Here is a 21,435-nt window from a genome sequence, read left to right as displayed (position 1 = left end):
CAAAGGCTCCCTCTCTTTATTTTTCAAATATATAAGGTGAAGGCTCATATACTGTAGTGGTGAGGTTCATACCTGTTACACACACACATCATTCAGAGGCTTATTTTGAGTCTTGAGCCTTTCATGTATGTACTGGGTATTGCAAGACTTTGTAGAGTACCAGCTGTGTCCTGCATCTCGTGACAGAGATGCCTAACCCCTGGACTCCGTGTATTCACAGCTCTTAAACCTGCATTTGTAGTGGACTCTTGCAGATTACAAAGGATTATTATGGATTATTCCTAAGGGATCAGGAAAAGAAACTGAGCTCTGAAGAGGGGAGGGTTGGGGCAGTGATTCAGCAGGGTAGCACACAACAGGTTACTGACAGATCCCAAATAAATTCCAGGGAGAGACTGGCAGGTTTCCAGACCTTTCTGATTTTCTCCAGAATCCCAGCAGTGGTAGCTACATCTTAAGTGCAGGGCATAATGCTTTGTTTTCCAATACAAGGACTCTTCTCTATGATAAAACATGAGTATGAACTACCCAGCAGGCGCAAGGACTGAATTGCAAAGCAGAGCAAAACACCTAGATAACACTGGCTATTGCAGATGACACAGCAGAGAGAGAAAAGCCTTTACAAGGGAAGTTCTTGTAGTCTAAAATTTAGCTCTTAAGATGCTAAGTAGCATTAAAAAATCATGTAATTCCACCTGGGATGCTAGCTCTCAATTTTACTGTTGGATTTTAATACAAACATCAGTGGAGTTAGATATGGAGGAAACTGAGTGCACAGCCTGGTTATCTCAGTTTAGCTCAGAGATCCCGGGACTAAACACAGCAGGTGTTCAACAGCACTGTGTTCATTCCCAGCCAGAAAGATAAAGCTGAGCAGGGATAACTGCACCCACATTTACATGGCATTTCTTCTGGAGGCTCCTGAACTCTCCCATGAGGTGCCCCCAGGGAGCTCTGGAGCTGTGCCACCATGCCAGGGCTAGAGGAGATGTGACAGTCCTGCTGCCCTGCAGTGCAAGTCACAGGGAGCTCTGTGGTTTCATATGATGGGGACACAATGTCTGGGGTGCTTCTGTGCATCCACAACTGTTCCAACATTTCTGTGCAAGTTTTCCTGACTCTGGGAGAGTTTGGCAGCAGATTTGTGGTCAGGAGGGCAGCAAGCTGGCTAGTTCTGCTGGGATCTTGGCAATCCCCTGATTTCAGGGTTTGCCCTGAGAAGCGCATTAAAAGCTAATCCCCTCTGGGTTTGCATGACTGTCCTTTTGACTCGGAGCACTTGAGGTCTGCCTGCATGGTGCCACTGCAGCTCCTGGAATAGCTTCAGCCCAAGTTTATTTGAAAACTGAAAAGAGCAAAAGAGGACTTGGCCAGGCACTTGGTCCTCTACTCTCAAAGCTGTCTCAGTGGCAGCTTCTGCTCCCTCAGGAGGAGCTGGGGAGCCTGGAGGGGTCAGTTTGTAGGGGTGCACACACCTGAGCTCCAGTCTGGTCCCAGCTAGCTGGAGGAAGGGCTCTCTCTTCCCAAATTTCTTGCAAGGCGAAGACCCTTGACGATGATGCAACAGATCTCACTGTGCAGTATCCCTTAGGTAACCTGGAGTTAAAAATAACTTTCTCTTGGGTGGTGGGAAGTAGCAGAGATGGAGTAATTTTAACTGCAGCTGTTACATCTTGTTCTGAACCTTAATGTGGAAATCATGAAGTCCTACCCACTTCAGAAGTCCTACCCACTTTTTGCTCCTGGTGATGAGGGTAGTGAATACCAGCATTTAGTGACTCCTTACTGCCACCTTATCAGGATGAAGTGCAGGGATTTCCCAGTTAAACAGGAGATGATTTCATAGCCAGGAATTCACACACCTTCAGGAGATCTGCTCACAGGCCCATGTCTCAGCTCCCACATCCTTGCAGAGGTCTGGCCTAGGCTCCCTTTGAGTCTCAGCCTGTGGGTCTGGCTTCAAACTTACCCTGGAGCGGCAGTTTGGAAACAGGACTGCTTTGGAAACAGGAAAGAGGAAAGCACCACTCATGTTCAGGCATAGTTAAACAGCAGAGCACAGGATGTCTTCCCCAATTTAATTAAATATAACAATTATATAGGACCTCAACTAAACATAAAAGTGGCTCAGTTGCTGAGCTACACAGTCAAATCCCTGTCTGTTCTGATGTTGGGCTGAAGCCAAGGGGGCCTTGCTTCAAGGTGTATGTGCAGCTGCTGGCACTTTGAGGCAGGAAACAGGAGATGCCAAGGCCAGGAGCAGCCTATGCAGCTGTCACATGGATGGCCACCCCTTGCTTATCACCAGCCATCACCTGAGCAGCACGACCCTCTCTGGTGGTGGGTGGAAGGGGTGCTGTGAGGATGGCCCAATGCTGGCTGTCAGATGGGGCAGCACATCTCCACTGTCAGCTGTAGGGATGGACTGCCTGGAGCAGGCTCAGCACTGCCCCTGCCAGCAGTGAGGATGCTGATGGCAAACACGGGGATGCCAGCTTGGCCTGTGTTCCTGGGGACCTCCACCCCCACCATGCAGAGGGACATGAAGTGGCACAGATGCCATCCTGCAGCTCTCCTGCAACCAGTGAAGGACAGTGGATGTGGTTGCCTACCATTTTCTACCTTCCAAAGGTAGGTAGGACCTCAGGGCTGCTTGAAAACCACAAATCAGGCTGTTCTTCCATAGGCAGCAGGCAGCTCCCTGCAGTCCGTGGGGAGCATAGGGGTGATGAGTCTGGCTAAGGTGTAGGTTGTTATCTTAAAATAATTTTTGCTAAAACAGTGTTTTTGTTTGTGGTTATTTGAAGACGCCTTTTTTGTCAGCATCTGTCCCAGATTACATATGAGTATTTCTGACTTTCTGGGGCTCTGCCACCATGAGGAACTGGAAGAGGGAGTGCACCTGGCTACAGCCTCCTCCAGTCATCCTCTCCCTCCCTTCCCTAGCACGAGGTTGGGCAATTATTTGTGTAATGTGGGACACCTTCAGCAGAAGAGCTTGGGAGACCTGTGTCACCACCCACACAAGTGCTGGGGAAACAGAGCTCTCCCAAAGCAGGGGTGCCCTGGTTTCTCAGCCATGCAGCAAGCAGGTCAGCCCACCCACAGACCAGTTGGGATCTGTGGTGCTAAGGAGCTGTGCCCTGGGAATTGCAGTCTGCCTGCAGCCACCCCAGACAAGTGCAGGCCCCACCAGGAACTTTGGCCATCCTCCCTTTGCTTGTCTGACAGGCTCCAATGTGCTGGTTCCTGGGGTGGTTGTTCCCCTCACTGCTTACTTCTCCATCAGCAGATGGGGCACTGAAGAGAGGGCTTGTCTTTCCCAACAGTCTAGTCCCATGAATTTAGTCTTTTATGTCCAAGGAGGACATAGAAAGCTAAAATCCCCCTCCTGATCTTGTGTGGGTGTTCATCCTTGAGCTTTATTTTCCAGCCAGAGTTGCAAGTTGGGAAGCAACCGCAGCCTTCTCGCCTCCTCTCCAAATACCCACACACCAAAACCCCCAGAAAGCTCCTTGCTGGAGCTGGGGGTGAAAGTGTAAATGTTCCCATCCTTGTTTCTTCCCCTGCTGTGAATGTCAGAGCAGTAGCCTAAAAATGCAGTAATATCCACAGCGATCACTGGTGGTGGTATTTCTGACTTTGCCTGGAGCAGGATGAACCATAAATCTTGTGAGATAACATATTGCCACAGAGACTTCCAGCCAGTTTTTCCAGCCATAGGAGTCTAAATGCTGCCAGCCCACCCAGAGCTGGGCATTACTAGTACAGAAAGCAGCAGCTTTCTATCATATCCATGAAAACAGAGTATTTGGTGCTTCCCCTATCTCAGATCTTGGAGGTATTGTGGGAAACTTTACTGAGATCCAATCTACCACACAGTGAAACTGGGGTATTTGTTGTCATGAGACTGAAAGCATGACTGGTCTGAAGGAGAAACCAGAAAAATTATAGATTGGTTAAGCAAACCTTTGGGTTATTCTTGATGCCTCACCACTGAATCTGCACTGAGTTTAAAACCAAAGATCTTATTCTTTTATGGGTAATCTGGATCTTGCCAGTGCCAGCTGCAGTTTCCCACCCTGAGCATTTCTCAGGATCCCACTTCAGCCTTGCCTACAGCTGTGCATTCTGTCTAGAGTGGGGATGGAGGATGCTGGTCTTCAGCCCCCCTGGGCTGGATTCATCCCTACGATGCCTGCCTGATGCCTCTCTCCAATGCACAGGGCCCATGATCCTGCTCAGGGCAAAAGCAGTGCTCTGGGACAAGGGGTGGTCTGCTCTGTGCACTGGGGATGCTCCTGGCACGCTGGCACTGCTCACACACAGCCTGCTGCACTTGGCCATGGTCCCAGCGGTGCCAGCAGGTCAGCATCTCCCTCTTTGTCCTGCCTCTGCTTCTTGACCCTCCTGCTGCTCTTCCCTGTGGAAAGGTCCCTGCTGTCCACCTGTAGCCTGTGGATGTGGCTGCAGTGGATGTGCCTTTGGCCAGGTGCTGGCACACAGCAGAGGGTGCTGGATCGGCAGCAGAGGGAGATGCTTTCCCCTGGCTGGCAGTGATTTCCCTGAAGATCCTCTGGATGCCACCCTGCTCCTTGCCTCTCCAAGCCTGCTCTGTGGGGATCAGTTGTGCTTGGCAGAAACCTTTGCAGATGAGGGAATCACCTTCCACCTCATGGAGACAAGGATTTGCATTCCCTTTGCTGATGTTTTGGGACAGCCCTACCTCTCTGTGTTGTTATCAGGACTTTCCTGTAGCACTGAGTCCCTCAGCAAAGAGCTGACTTGTTTGGAGCAGCACTTCCCACAAGGAACGCCACTGGCCTGCCTGGAAAGTTGGCTTCTGCACAGGAGAGAGGGGGCAAAACCCCAGCACAGCCCAGCCCAGTCCTGCTTGGATTGATACTGACCTGGACAGTATTCCTAGGGATGCAACCTTTCCTCCTCATCCTTTGAGTCCTTCTGAGCTCTTTCCATGTTTTTCAGCTCCTGGGAGATCCCTTGGGCTAATTCTCAGCCAGATCAATGCACTTCCAGTGTTGTAGGCACTACTGAGTGAGTGTCTTGGCAGGGTGAGCTGGGGTGGAAGGGAAGCAAGAGGCTCCTGGGCTTTTGAGAGGTTGGTAGATTTTATTTTCTGCTGTTATTTCTAAAAGCAGGTTTCCTGTGCAGGCTTGGTGCTGTCAGGAGGCGTGGGTGGGTGTTCTGTGGGGCAGCAGGGGATGCTGCAGGATGAGATGGACACACAGGATGTGGCAGGGGTGCCAGTGGGGGACGGTGTGGCCTCTTGAGGGGATTACAGGGATTCTGCCATAGGATGGGTGTGTGTCCTGCTCTGGCTGCCACTGGAGAGCTAGGTGGGTGGTTGGAAGGACAGGCTGTCCCCAAGATGCTGGCCCTGAATTGAACACCCTGGAATCCTTCCAACCACCTGCCATTGGTGCTGTGGCCCAGCTGGGTGTCCTGAGTGCTGGGTGGAGATGAACAATTGTCCTCAGGCCCTGCAAAGTTCCCTTTCAGCCCTGGCAGATGAGAACAAGGGGCGACACATCTGCCAGAGACAATTCAGTGCTGGCACAAAGCACAGACAGAGCTGAGCCATGCACCAGTGCTGCTGGCCAGGCACTGGCTGGTACCACACCACGGGGCTGAGCCCCAGCCACTCTGAAAGGCCCTTTGTGGCCCTGGCTGCTGCACCCAGACCCCGTGCCACCATCCTCGCTCCTGGCCTCTCACTTGGGCTGTGTTCTACACACACAGATGCCTTTGTGACTTTCTGACCCTCTGCAGTTGTGCTCTGGTTTGCACCACAGTAGAAACCCAGGTTGAAATCCATCAGAAATATCTCTAAGAGGAGCTTGAAGCAGGAGCAACATGAATTTTTGTGGTTTTCCTCTAGATGTGGCACTCTCAAGCCACTCTCAAGCTGTGCTGAGCAGAAGGGCTCATGTGCCAGTGTCTGGGCTCTGATGCCCTCCTAGGACATGCATCTCATCCAAATGCCACATATCCCACATGGCACTGAGGGTCACCAGCTCTGTTCCTGGCAAAGGCCTGTGCCAGCTTCTCACATGGCCCTCTTTGTGGAGGAGCTGACCTGGCTCTGGGTGCCTGCTTTCACACTGCTCTGCCCAGCAGCATTGGGACTTTGCTGCTCTGTCCCTCCCTGGAATGGCGTTTGCTGCTAATGCTGCTCCTTGGGAGCAAATGGGGCCATAGGTGGCCCTAGGCTGGGCTCAGGGGTGTGACCTGGCACATACAGAGGGTCACATTGGGGAGCCAGGAGTGGGAAAATGTCCTGGTGCCTGAGAATAACATCAGGCATTTTTCTTTCCCTTTCCGAGGAAGTGTTGGGGCCCTGGAGGACTGCATCTTCTGACTGCTGTTTCCCCTCTTGTGTAATTCTTTAGGAAAAACATCCAGGCATGCTAACTCCATCCCAGAAATTAAAAAAATGTGCCATAGTTCCCAGCCCAGTTGATAGCCAGATCTCTGAGGAGGTGGCACACAAGGTACAGCCTGGCATCTCCAGGGGATGCCCACCAGGCCAAGCCCCTGCTCCTGGAGAGCACCACTGCCTCCCTCCCAGCCATCCAGCTCCCAGCCATGGAGATGGAACTGCCAGGATTGCAGAGATCTTTAAAATGTGCTTTTTGACAGGATTCACTGTGGTTTGATACAGCAGAGAGAAAGGGAATCCACCAGGAAATCCCAGTGCCCTGTGGATGTCTGTTAGACTGCAGTGAGTATGAAAGCAGATTAAATTTTTTTAGAGCTTGGCTGAAACATTTTTTGGGCTCCACTCTCAGCAATGCTTTGAGCTGAGCTGGCATCTTTGATCCTTGAGCAGTTGGGAGCGCATGGAAACTTCTGAGACACTGCAGTGGTGAGCAGAGGGCAGACAGGGATTTTGCTTTGGCAATGCTGCTATTAGCTCAGTCACAACTGTTTTGGAGGATTTCTGACAGCAAACAGGCAGAGCTGGATTTCAGCCAGCTGGTAACCAGGTGGTGGATGTGTCTTCAGCTGTAACTGTGTCGGTACACATTGCAGCACCACAGCAGAACTTGAAAACATCACATTTCTTAAAAGACCTAATTTTGGAGGGAGTGTGTCAACAACTACTGAAACGTCTGTGGCAGTCCCTGAGCATCCAGAGGGAAATGCAGGCCTGGCTGTTTGGAGATGCTCCTCCCAGCCTGGGGGTCTTTGCAGTTGGGAACCATCTGTGGGTCCCCCAGCAGGGGCTGTGACCCCTCTGACAGGCAGATCTGTCACCCTCCCGCCCTGTCGGGATCAGCCCTTTTGCAGCCTGATTACAGGCCTGGCTGGAAATGCAGACAGCATGGTTTTGGGGTGAGTCACTGAGAGTTTGGTGAATTTTCCCTCCTTGCAGCTCCCGGCTTGAAGTGGTCACTGGCAGCATCAGCTCCTGGGCCCAAGGGGCACATCTGCAGTCCTTTACTTGTGGAGAGAGGTTTGTGTGAGTGCTGAGCAGGCTCAGGGGAAGCAAATAAGAGTGCCAAGTATTATTCTGGAGATCCTTCATATTTTTTGGGAAAAGTGACCCCAGAGATAGGTGATGGGGAGGCTGGACTTCCCAGAAATCCTTTGTGAGGGGAGATCTGCTTCCGTGGGCCTGGGCTTAGTGCCTGCCATGCTCCCTTTGCCATCCCTGAGGCAAGCAGAGCTTCTTGTCTTTCCTGGGAGCACAGAGACCTGCCCAACTTGCTCCTCTCTGCCAGCAGGAGTTCCTGATGTGCCTGGTTTGCGGGGAGGGGTGGGTTTTTAATTAAACTGGGTGTTACAGATGGGGGACATGGGCAAGCGACAGATATGAGAACCTTGCCCCATCAGATGGGAATAGAAGCAACATTTTTGGTGGACAGTGTTCCTCCAGAGGTCACATAACATCTGGGAGGTGAGGGGAAGCCTCACTGGGCTGCAGTCAAGGAGCTCTTCAGGGATGGAATTTCTTATCAGCGTGATGTATACTGACTGCTGCCTTTTATTTGATGTGCTGTGCAAGGAGGGCACAGATCTGCACCAGGGAGGGGACTCACAGCCCAGCTGCTGGGAACAGGCACTGCCATCAGACATGTCCTCTGCTCCCCAGTCTCCTAAACCATGACAGGCAGGGGTCTGAGCACCAAGTGTCTCAGGGCTGTGATGGATCCTGGTGCTTCCAGAGATAGCTGATCCAGACAGGCTCTCACTTGGAGTTTGCTCAGGTGTGACTGTGACTGGGCCCCACAGTGTTTGCAGCACCTCCAAGCTCTGCAGCAGGCAGTGACTGTGCAGAACCCCAGATATCCCTCATCCTCTGATTTGTAACCCTCCTTGTCTTTCCTCTGCCCCTCAGCCTGCTATAAGCCTCCTCCCTGGGCTGCGGCTCAGGCATCTTGGGCTCTCCTGGGCTCCCTGCTCAGACTCCTGCCACCTTCACCAAGGCTTCTGCACCATCCAAGACTGATCCCAACCTCCATAAATGCTGATAATGCCCTACTTAGTACTCAAAGGCTTACAGAACCTCACAGCAGCTGTAAATTGTGGGAGCTGTCTTTTGTGTAGAACAAATGTTGTTTGTACTAGAAATAGGTTGGAAGAACTGTCAATAAACAGCTTTGGAAACACATCCCATAAGAATATAAAGTATTTCAGGGTGCATGTCTGCAATGGGGACCACCAATATCCTGCCTGAGAACCCACTGTCTCCAGCACCATGTCCCCAGCTTCAGCATCAGTTCATAACATCAGCATAAGCCCCTGGTATAATAGCAACCCTGTCATTTGTGCTCACTTATCCATCTGTCTGTAATATCTCTAATCAAGCCCATTATTTATTGGTATAAAATTGGCTACCCAGAGCAACAGAAGGCTGGCCAAGGTCAGGAGGAACATGACAAGAGTTTTCTAACTCTGACACTCTGAGGCTCCCCACGGTGAAGGCTGTCAGTACTATTTGCAGACATCACTGTGCCAGGGGAAGACAATTACTTCAGGAGAACCACTTTTCCTGGGCTTAGTGATTCACCAGCCTGTGTGGGTGCCATTAATCCCCATAGGAGTGGGGGCAGATGGCCTCACAAACAAGCTATTCCCTGATGGAGCATTGCAGTAATGCTGGCATTGCCAAAGAGAGGTTCCCCCTGCTCTGGGGGAACCTTTTCCCTCTCAGAAAATACTTGGAGAGGGTGCAGGACTGCTCTGCAGCTCATGGCACATTAGATGGACCATGCTGTGGGCTATTCCAGTGATACTTGCCATCCTGCAGTGGGAATTCTTTCTTGCCTGGCAGAATCTTTGCCATTGAGTTTTCCCTGCAGCAGCAGCTGTGCTGTGCAGAGTGAGGTGAAAAGCTCATCATATTCACTCACCCTACAGGTGTTCAGAGAGCTCCTAGACCCTCAGGAGTGATAACAGGTAACCCTCCTGGATGGAGCACCTTGAGCCCTCCCCTCAGAGCAGTCTGTGTTGCAGTCCCTGTGCCAGCTCTTGGGCTCTGCTGGGGGGAACAGCTGGGCCACTGGGGAAGCTCCTCTCTGCCCCTGCACCCCTGGGGTGTCCTGGCTTTGGCAGCCGGGTCCTGCACTGTTCTGCACCAGCTGGTCTGACATACACAGCACTTGGCATGAGCCATAGTCAGTTTGTGATGGAAATGTTGCCTGCAGAACCCCCTTTGCTCCTCAACAACACCTGAAATCCCTGTGCCTTATATTACATGGTTTGTATGAAAACATAGGTGATATCTGGGCACAAAAGGCACAATTAAAGATAATACACACAGGAACTTACACAGGAGTGCAAGCTAAAGAAGTCCTCCTTCCCAGCAAATACTTGTGCATGGGATTGATTTACTGACTGCCTTTGTGGAGAGGAGGCTTGTAGGAAAAAAAATACCTTCTTTTTCCCCAAGCTTAGAAAACCTGGTAAAAAAATCTGTGTTTGGGTGTTATTTAGTGCCAGAAAATATTTGTCTGACAATTATAATCACAGCTAGTATCTCCAATGTGTCTTAAAGCTCAATTGCCTGATCATTTTTGTTAGCAGTGAGATAATTCTTGCCTCAACCAATAATTATGCCACAGCAGCTTACAGCACCTGTGTGCAGCGGCTCTGTGCTCAGGAAAGGCCATTTGCTGACCCTCCTGTGAGCCTCCACGAGGCATGGCATGGACTGCAGAGCTGTGCTCTGCTGGTGATGGAGGTAAGGAAACCTGGGGGAGGAGTGGCTGTGGGGACCAGGGAGGCAAGCAGCAATACAGGAGAGACACAAATATAAAGAGTTAAGCCAGCATGAATTCGTCTGCCAGACTGATCCACTGAGAGTGATAAAGTGCCCATGGGCTGGTTTTTAGGGGTTCCCTGGCAGAGTGCCATTGGGGCCAGCAGGGGTAGGAGGTTCTGCTGCCCCTCAACACAGGGCAGAAAGGCCTGCACCCTCCTCACCCTGTTGCAAGAGGTGCTTTTGCTCACCTGAACCCTGGGGGTGACCAGGTGCTCACACAATCCCTGCAGCAACTCGATCTCAGGGCTCCCTTGGCAGCAGCAAAGCCAGAGGAAGGAGGAATTGCCCTCTAGCATGTTCCAGAAGACAGCATGCTGTAAAATTCATTACCCTCAGACTAGTTTTAGCCCTCCTGTAAAATACATTTTGTGTCTAATCTTGGTAACACGCCATCTCTTTGCCACCAGCCTGGCAGTGCGTCTCACTGCACCCGGCCTGTGGTACCTGCTCCTGGGGACACGTTTCCAGGCTGCTTTGGGCTTTCCTAACTTGAAGTCACCAGCACTGGTTTTACAATGCATCAGGCAGCAGGTGAGATGCCTCCTCTCAGGCTCTGTGGGCGCATGGGTGTGCCCTGGGATGCTGTGCGAGGCTGAGTTTGGGCTCCAGCCCGGGTGCCCACAGCCCGGAGCCACACACGGGGCTCGCATCCCTTCAGGTGTGTGCTCCAGAGTGAGCTGTGAGAGCTGTGTCGCACCGGGACACGGTTCATTTCTCCTTGTGGGCACCTACAGCCCGTTTAAATCTATTCGAAGCGGTCTGTGGAGAGGAGCATCCCTCAGGCTCGGGTGCTCTGCTGACCCCGGGTACAGGAAACCAATCTCCCTTTCTTCGCCGAGGGAAAAACCTGCTTATGTGGAACCTCTGTTGAGCAAGGAAAGACAAGCTCTCATGCCCTGCATGGGCCGGTGGATTTAGCAAGGAGGAAGCCAGGCCCCGAGGGGCTGCAGGAGCCCCAGATCTGCGTGCCCGGGGCCGTGGCAGCCGCTCCAGTGCTCTCCGCCCCGCTCCGGCTCCGCCGCACCCCTCCGAGCCCCCGCTGCCTCCCGGGCCCTCCTCGCCTGCCCCGAGATGCTCCCAGCACGGATTCCTGTTTGGTTCACGGTTCGGTGTAGGGGGAGGAGGCTGCAGCGTCCGCCTTTCGCTGCCGTCCCTGTTCCAGAATGAGTCACCGCGATGACGGAGCCGAGCAACAGGAGCGGCGAATCCGCCTTGTGACGGTGATTCAGCCCCTGCGGGGTGGTGGCAGAGCGAGCAGAGCTATTGTTTCTCCCCACCAGCTGCTGACAAAAGTGTTCTTGCCCCTCTCACGGTAGAGGAAGACACATGAACAAAGCGATGTGTAAAACAGCCATGAGTGATGTCCCTGCTCCCGGGAACAGCCTGTGGCTCTCAGGTGCGCTGCACGCCGGGCTGTGCCCGCAGCCAGCCCCTCTCCTGCCCCGGGACTCTGTGGCTGCACTGCCAGGCCCAGGAGCAGCTCAGGGCACACAGCCCAGCTGCCGGAAGGGACAGGGCTGGCTCGGTCCGCACACCGAGGAGAGCTGGGCTGAGGCAGCCTGGCAGTGCCACACCAGGAGCCACCGGCACGTCCCTGCAGCTGTGTGTGTCACCCAGCACCCTGGGGACACGCCCTGCATCCCCTTCACGAACAGGAGCTGGGATTTGGGCGGTTCTACAGGCTACAAAAGCAGTGAAGTCTGCTAAAGCCTGAGCCCTGTGACCAACAGGGAGTGGTTATCCTCTGCCTCTTGTCAAACGAGGTTTGGGGGCATCAGGTGAAACCAGCAGAAATATGTTCACCAAACCAAATGAGGAAAACTGGTTTACAAAATTTGAATTGAAGTTGTTGTCTATTGCATGGCAGGGAAGCCACGAAAATTTTACAAGGATTCAAAAAAATTATTCATGTATTAAGATAATACCTGTTAGTCACCAATTCAAATACAATTCCTCAGTCAGGAATTCCTTGAACCAAGTGTCCGTAGATGTGGGGAGGAGATGCAGGAGTCATGTTTGCAGGCTCCCCTGGCCATTTACCCTCCCCTTGGCACACACTGGGGAGAGCTTCTGCCAGTCCAACTCACTGTTTCCACATGCCTTTTCTCAACATATCTGGGAAATTTATAGGTTCTTGCGTAAGTAATATGTGGACTTTAAACAAATGCTCCAAAATCCAGAATGGCAAAATTAATATGAAGCTGAGCTGGAAAATGATAAATAATCTTTTACTGACTTTAGCATTTTCTTCTCCCAGTTATTTACATTTTGCTCATTTTGTACTTGCAATTTACATGAAGCCCAAGGAGCTGCATGTCAGATTAATGCATGACTGATAGCAGCTTCAGGATGTTCAGACAGCAGCAATATGTGTATCATTGACAGTGAATATTCATGGGGATAGATCAGCTTGGAGGATTAAAAGCCACATGCTAGAGGGGTGGATATAATGAAAACAGAAATAATCAAATGAATTAAGCAGGAAAGGTGGAGCTTTATTGGCTTTTTATAGTCACTGTCTCAGCCTCCTTCAGTTCCTAATTACTGTTGCCAGAAGATAACAGCTATTAGCAGTGGCTACAGATCTTGGGCTCTTTGAAGTCCTGAACAATAGACCACAGGAGGTGCTACTGGACTTTCTTCATCTTCTCCCCAGTCTACACCAGCCCTAGGTCATGCAAACTGCTGATGGCTGTTTCCACCAGCACCATTCCCAGTCACCTTTGATCACAGCCACCCTTGCAATAGCTTCAAGTAGAACTCTTTATTTTGGTGGCATAAAAATAATCTGTTGCCTGATCATATCAAAACAACCCTGAGGAAAGCAGTCCCTGTATCTGTCTGGGCAGGGAGGAGATGCAAACTGTTTTGGGCAGTGCTGAGATCTCACCAGGGAACCTTCCCCACTCCTGACCACCTGGTTCATCCCAGTGACAGCAACACCCCAAGTTTGCCTTGGCCACGACTGTGTGTGAGCATGAAATGAAGCATCAGGCTCATTGTCAGATCCAAGCTCACAGGAGAGTGCCAGGCTGACAGCAAGGCATGGAGGACAGACCTGGGGTTCAAAATAATGACAAATTGAAAAATTCTGCAAATCTACGATGTATAGCAATGGACTTCTGAAAATATCAACTTTGCTCAGATTTTGCTATCATAAGTTGCTGTCAAATGACTTTTCCTCTTTCTCTCTGCAGTCCTGTATTGCTGTAGATGCTGTCCTGCAGCAGGAGAACCTGTCCCTGATGGCAGCACAAGAAGCCTCTCCAGGGTATATTGTAGTGGGTGGTTTGTTGGGCAACCACCATGAGGTGTCACAGGTGTTACATTCTGCACAATTTTTTGTTTTGTTCTTTTTCCAGCTCTAGTGAAGACCTCCATGTGTCCTGATACTGTTTTGGCTTTGTTCCAGCTCTAAACCTTCAAAACATTCTGTTATCTTCAGGTTAGCCTTCACCTCCCAGCTCAGTTAATCAGACTCTCATTAGCTTTGGTCCCCTGCTGCTTTTTCCCACTCTGCTGCTTTAATCCTGCTCTGATCTGACAAGCAAGGCACATGGAAACAGTGGCTAGGATATGCTCTGGAAATAGTTCTGCCCTTTAAAGCCCTTGGTCATGTTTTTCCTCTTTGGTCCTGAAATCTTTCCATATTGGCCACTGTAACCTGCCACCAGCAACCTTCTCAGGGAAGCCACTGGTGCTTACACCCTCCATGGTGTGTCTTGGGAGCCCAGGGGGAAAACCACATTGTTTTGACTGCAGTCAAGACGCAGGGGAATTGTTCACTGCAAGGCAATCCCGTGCCATGTGTGCCCAGGAGCTCCTCAGCACCCTTGCTGGCAGCTCAAAGGTCTTGGCTCCTTCCCGTTCAGGAGCTGAGAAACATCAGCCCATGACCAGAGCAGGGACAGGGGCTGGCAGATCAGCACAGATGGGGCTGGGAGGCAGGAGAGGGGCAGCTTCACTGGAGGAGGTGCTGGGTTAGAGCCCTCGAGGGAGCAGCCTGGGAAGGAGGGAGGGCTGAGTGGAGCACTGAATAGAGGCTTAAACTTTACAATTATTTAGGATTTTGCAGCGTTGATATTCAGAGATAAGTGGTCATTCACTTGGTATCTTAGAAGATATTGAGAAAAAGAAATGTTATATGGAGTGCTGCTTTGCTTAAAGAATAAGTATTGATGTAACAGTGACTAAATTGTTCAGCTGACATATGCTAGTCAAAAATCTATTACGTGGAGAATCTAGCGATGGTCCCTCTGTGACATGTGGCATCCTGTTCCTGCACATTCATTTTTTCCCATGCTTTTGAATTTTCATTCCCTTCAGTATCTGATGTGTGATGTAGGAAAGAAGGGGGAGAGATGAATAAATCAGAATAATGAGCAAGAAAATTTTCTCTACTTGTAATTCAGAGTTTTGAACAGCCTTTTTGATGAAACACAGAATGTATCAGTGCTAGTTGTCATCAAGGAACAGACAATTGCAAAATATTCGTTCCACAGGAAAGGGCCTTGCAGCCTGAGGCAATATTTCCACAGTTTTCCAATGTCTCCGGTCACTTATAACAGGTTTTCTCTGTTTTATGCAGCTGTGGTCTGGCATGCTGTATGACAGGGAAAATTTTCAACTTATGGTTTGCAGACACTGCATTATTAAATAAGTCCTGTGCAGACAGAATAATGGCTGCCTGTGGGGTTTTTCTGGTTTGGCTTTTTTTTTTTTCCATCCCTTCCCTGAGTTGGAACAATTTCTTTCTCAAAACAGCTCTGTCTTTGCCTTTTCTAAATGCAGGATGATTCTGTCCTCTCTGGTGTGTGAAAACATGCGAAGAGTCATTCCACCTCCACTCCTATCATGCAGGGCAGAGTGGAAAGGCTCCTGGATTTTGACTTCTTCAGAGATTACATAACCAAGTCCTCTAGTCCTTTTTTGGGCCTATTTATGCTTGAGACACTTACCTACATTCCTCATGTCCTGAAAAGCAGCCCTGCAGAAACTGGGGGTCCTGTGCCGCAGGTACAAAGAGCAAACAGCTGCTGCTTTCTTGTGGTGGTGGTGTGGGAGCAGGCGCAGTGCCCAGGCAGCATGGGGCTGCTCCAGCAGCCAAGTGGAGTGTTCAGATCTGATGCTGGCAATGTGCACTGTAAGGTGTAGGCCTGGAACTTCTGCCTCCTGAGTTTTATTTTATAACTTGATCAACAGAGCTAGCTCTCTTTCTCAGTGCTCGAGCCAGCAGAACAGAGATAGATGCAGCCTGGCCATGGCCTGGCGGGGCCCAAGCTCATAAAGGGCAGGTATGATTTGCACAACACTCCAGTTCCCCCTGACAATGTTCTTGTGGGGTGTAACTGCAGCTTCAGAAAATGCCTCATCCTACCAAGAGCCCTAGGCAGTAATGCAGAAATAACAGGTCTGTATTGATCCAATTAAGGGGAGCTCACCTGCCAACAGGATGGGTTTAGTTTGTGCTTTGCCATGGCAAGTATTTTCTCCTGATATTTTCCTCCCTCATGTCTGGTTTCTAGACCCCACCTCAATCCCACCTACACCTTGGGAGTAACTCCTGTGCACTCCTAAACTCACAGAACAACCCTGGATGTCATTGAGGCTGGTGTCTTTCTTTAAAACTGTCCTGAGCCATGTCCCCAGGCACTGACCCTCTCCAAGGCCTTGTGTCCTTGCCAGCAGGTTTGGATTTGCAATGGAGGCAGCCCCTACCATCCCTCTACAGTGCCATATTAATATACAGTGAATGGCAAAACTACGCATTAACAGCACTGAAAATTCAAAGCAAAGCATCCTGAAGGGTGTCCAGTTTCACCTGGTGTTGGAAAGGGAGTTTCTAAATCAACATCAGTGCTGCTTGTCTGGAGTAAAAAGAGAGCAAGTTAATTATTCTCTGCTTGACACAGAACTGGTTTTGCGTGATTTGCAGATTCTGATCCTTGTCTCCTTAATCAGCCTCTTTTCTCTCTCACCACCCACACAAAGCTTCTCTTTCTACCTACTTCTAGTTCCTGCGTGATGATACTCGTTATTACCCCCATTCATGGTGCCAGGCTCAGAATACTGACATCAGTCTCCTGCCACAGCTGATGGAGCTGCTGGGCACCTGGGGAGAGCATCCCAAAATCCAGGGGCTGTCCTGAGCTGCTGCATGACCAGAGGCACTGATAGCAGCAAGATCTGTCCTTCCATCAGCACAGAATTGCTGCTGTGCCCAGGGCATTGCTGAGTGTTCTGCAGGCAGCACAGCTGTGTGACCACAGACAGGTGAAAAATAAAAGTAACTGTCTTGCATTCTGAAAGATTCTATTCAAACTTAACCCTAGAAAACCCATCTGACTCCAACAGAGGCTTGCTTTTGTGAAAATTCTTTACAGCACCTCAGTTGTTCCTCTGTGTGTTCATACCTGGAGGAATGTGTTGGTTTCTGCACAAATATGCACAGGTACAGCAGCAAACAAATTTCAGTATGAGTAAGAATAAGATAATATTGTATATTTTTGCAATTATTATTATAATAATTTGTGAATTTTTGCTGATGTTATTTTTCAGCCAGGGAGTTATACTATGGCCTGTGGCTTGGGTAAGCCAGAAAAAAAGCCCTCACTGTGGATTGCAAAAACTCATTTTCCATGAAGAAGCCATGTCAGAGATTTCTAAGAGATAATTCTACAGCTACTTTCTGTACTCAGAACAGCTGAGTAAACCTGTTTTGCCCACAATATGAAGCAGTTCAGCAAATGCATGTTATCTGGAAAACAGTTTTAAGACACAGGATCACGAGACCAAATTCCAGGAGCAGGAATGCTGATAGTCTTGTACCAGGACATTTTGTTGGAAGATCTGTCCCCACCTGTTTACTTCCTGAAAAGAGATGTGGTACTTATGGATTTATAATAAAGGAAACCCTTGTTCAGGTGCTCTGACTTTTTCGAAGAAACCCTTCTAATCTGTAAGTCAGATGGGAAGGGGTCTGAGGCGGGCAGTAAACACACAATGATGCTGCTGTAGGAATGCAGGTGTACAATGTGCTGCTGCTGCTGGCCCTGAAGAGCCAAGGCTGGATGGGGGAGATGTTTTAGTGTGAAAAAATATTAGGTTATGCTGACTATGGGATGAAGCAAAGTCTTGGCTCAGATTTATCTGGTTGGAGACTGTGCCAATTGGCACCATCTCCTAACCTGGGTCCCCAGCTTGCTCTGTATACCCACTTGGTGGTCTCATAAAGCATCCATCTTCAGAGATGATGAACCCCTCAGCTCCTGTTGGCTTTAAAGGTAGTAGTTTTGAGGGGTTTTTTTACTGCTTGGTACATTGACTCATGTTTCAGGTATTATTAACATGTACTTAAAGGGTATTTTCTAGGTGCTACTTTTAAGATCTGTCCCACTGAACCAGTATGATCCTGTTGTGTTTTTTAAAGTCAGCTGGTAGAACAGTTAATGCATGTGCTCCTAAAGTCCTTGTTTTGCTCTGTATTTCTGGTAGGTGGTAAATCAGGAAGCTTTTGGTGATTCTACTCAAAGCTGTTTCTTTACCTGTTCCCTTCTCATGTAGATGACAGACCAGAATCTAGTTGTACTGATTATGCCAATGAATTGCTGCTTCAAACAAAAATTAAAAAGGGAATTGGGGGTACAACTTGAAGTTATTAATGTGAATTTACATATGAAAACTTGTTTTTGATAACTTTCCACATCACAAAAATTTCTCACTAGAGAAATAGGTCACATGAAAAAATCGCCTATTTGAATATTTTTCTGGTTCTCCAGGAGGCTTGCTATTTTGACACTGTGCAAATATTTTGTTGTTAATTCAGCTGGCATTGCAGTGGGTTATAACCATTGTTGAAGTAAGTGCTCAAGAAGGGAAATAGAAGAACAGACATTCTTTGAAATACGCAACTCTGTGAACACAATTGCTAGGGGAGACATGAATATAAAACTAAACTTCTCTATTAAAGTGAGTGTTTATTATTTCTTAAGATTGTTCTTTTACCAAAAAGAACAAGCATGTACCATTTTGCTACCCAGATGTTTCCAGAGGTCTCTGTTGAGGTCATTCCTGCTGAGTGCAAGGCAAGTGATGTAGGGAATTAATGGGCAGCAGAACAGAGAAATGCTGTGGTGCTTGCAGGCGAGGATGATGACCTGGGACAAAGCCTTGCTCTGCTCCAAACGCTGCACGTGCAAGTGGCTCTTGAAAAGAACAGCAAATTACTCTCTTCTGAGAAGCGTTTATGTAATTGCTGCTCTAAAAGAAAGAAATCTCATCATGGATTTAGAACCAAAATTGTCATTTCCAGTTTCCCCCTGCCCTAGCCTTCTGTGAGAAAGGTTCAGGCCTGTTTGGGGAGTAGGGGACCAGACTGCTTTGGTTTCTGGCTGTTGCTGCAATAATACTCATCTTCCCCATCTCCAGTCCTGTCCCCAGGGAGTCCAGATGGAGCAGGTGGGACCCTCCAACCTTTGATCCATGACAGGCAGCAGCAAGCACACAGAGAAATGCAGATAATGTGTATTTTTTTCACTGTGGAAGCCTTCTGGCAGGCCTGAGCTTCCCTCTGCCTTTGAATCCAAGGTATGCTTCTGGAGGGTGGGTGCTGCTCTGCAATAATGGGTGGGACAGGGGTGTCTCCCCTCTGATGTGTCCCTGGCTGTTCAGCTACTACTTTATCAACACCAGCTGTAGTGTCCCTGTTGGGTTCTTCTGATCACTGCTGCAACCATTCCAAAACTGTTGTTTCCCCAGCTGTTTGGCAGTTTCACTGTGGCCATGAAGGATGGAGACTGCTAACCTGCAGGAACTGTGGCATTACCAAGAGACAGAATTTGGGAGGTAGAAAAGTTGTGCCAGATTGCTGGTTTTATAGACTGTGAACAGCATTCATTTATGGATTTCACTGTGACTTCCTTCTTTTGGCTGGGAGAGCTGAAGTTGAGTGGTATCATGGGCATGGGTAGCTCTGGCAGATGTGGAGAGCTTTGGGGGACACAGCTTGGGGCTGTTGCTTGAACTGAAGAGCTCGAAGGCATGGAACAACTGAGGGTCCTACAGGCACATACAGGAGGTGACCAGAGCTTCCTCTGGTCCTACAGGCACATACAGGAGGTGACCAGAGCTTCCTCTGGTGAGCTGCCCCACTGCAATGGCAAAATGTCCTGGTGCTCAGACCCTGTGGATAATTTCTCATCAGCTTCATGAACTGAATGCAGCCTCTCCATTTATGTTCTGTGCCATCAAGAGCTGAAGAAATCTGGTGTGGGCAGCACAAGGGAAGGATGGGGAAAGCTCAGTTCTCCTTCCTGAGCATGGTAGTGGTGCCAGTATTGCTACCCAGGCTTGCTGAGAGCTTGCTGAGCAGCAGACACTGAGAACTCATTATTGTAGGAGCAGTGCAAGAGCTCTTTGCTACCTTGACAAAAACCACACTGACTGAGCAGTGCTTGGTGTCTGTGTAGCTGTCTAATAGAGCAGAGGTGCTGATTTTTTCCATTGTTATTATTAGCAGTGAATTATAGCGTTCAGCCTCTAAAAGGACTAGTGTTGGTGGAGCAAAAACCCAAGGGATTAGTGCTCCTGCTCTCACATTGGCACTGCTGGGAGGGGTGTAGGACCATGTGGGGACACCCAGAATGGCCCTGCTTAGATCAAATCCCTTTCTGGATATTGTTTTTTTGTAGAACTGTGCTTTTCTGCTCAGTTCTGTCATTCTGAATTGCAAAGGCACAGTCATGACTGACTACACTTCTAAATATTGTGATAGTAAAAGTCTTTTCTGCTGTTGGCCTGACACAAAGCACTGCACCACTAGCAGGCAGCAGCAGCTTTAAATGAGCTCTTCAGACTCACTGGGACAAGATGATGGCTCCAAAGGGATTTAGGATGTGGGATGGACAGTCTGTGTGACTACATTAGTTAAATAATGATGGGGAAATGGCTGGTGAATATCTGCAGCAAGCTGTGAGGGAAAAGGACTAGCTGGGTAAGCGTGTTGGTAAGTCTGGTCTCTGAAGGAGACAGAACTCTGCACAGTTCCCACAGTTGTTTCAAACCAAGGATTTTTAACTTTCTGACTATGCAATTAGCCTTGCTGTGAAGCCTCAGCAACAGATATTTTACCATGTCCCTTAGGAACATTTGTTCATTAGTTTACAATTTTAATTAAAATTGTGCTGCTTAATTTCTTTGAACTGTACTGACTTCAGTGGCATGGTGCCATTATCCCACAGAACAGAAGGACACACCTGATGCTGGCTGGCTCTCACCATTGCTGTGTGTAGTCCCTAAGGAAAACCAGGAGATCCAGGCACTTTCAGTGCTTACAGGCACGTGGTGTTTCTGGGAACATTTCCCTGGTGCATGGTCATTTCACCTTCTGCACCCATCCAAGGCACCTTTGGGTCCCATTGCTTTTCCCACTCTTGCTGAAGAAGTCATGGACTTCCTCGGTGCTGCAGAACTCTGGACATGTCTCCATGGTGAGGAGATAGGTTAGAGATGCAAGGGGCAGAATGACTGGCTGGGTTTGTGCAGTCTCACAGCGTGTTGCTGGCTGTGGAGATGGGATGGCTGTGGGTAAAGAGCCTCCTCTACACCTTGACTGGCGGTGCCTGGCTGGTACTCAGCCACATCAGTCACAGCCTTTGCTGGAGATTAACAAGGCAGAGATGTATTAAGTGCTCTGCAGAGCCTGAACAATGCAATTACCCTCCAAGTGAGGCAAGAGTTTGTGCCAAGAGATTTTTATCTCCCATGAATGAGCTGGAGAGTGAAGGGCTCCTGGCTTTTATGAAAGGCAGGAAACTCCAACTCTCCAACTACTATTTTATGAGCCAAGAGATTTGACCACCATGAAGCAATGTCTGTGTCATTAACTTGGCCAGGCAGCCAGAATGTGTCAGGACAAGGGTGGTGACTAATGCTGCTGGAAATGCTCCTGAATTACTCGTAAGCTGCTGCTCCTGGAGCACCTGCTGTCACCAAGGGGTCTGTCCTGGCAGCACCAGAGCACCTCTGCTGGCTCTCAACTCTTCCTGGCAGTGCTGCAGGTACAGTGGCCCTACAAGCACTTTGGCACAGTCTGAAGTGAAGCTCCACAAGTGGAGAGAAGCAGGCAGCAAGAGAGGAATGGTGTTTCC

Source organism: Parus major, chromosome 9, assembly GCF_001522545.3.
Source record: "Parus major isolate Abel chromosome 9, Parus_major1.1, whole genome shotgun sequence".
NCBI lineage: Eukaryota > Metazoa > Chordata > Aves > Passeriformes > Paridae > Parus > Parus major.
Note: the sequence above shows the minus strand (reverse complement) of the source record.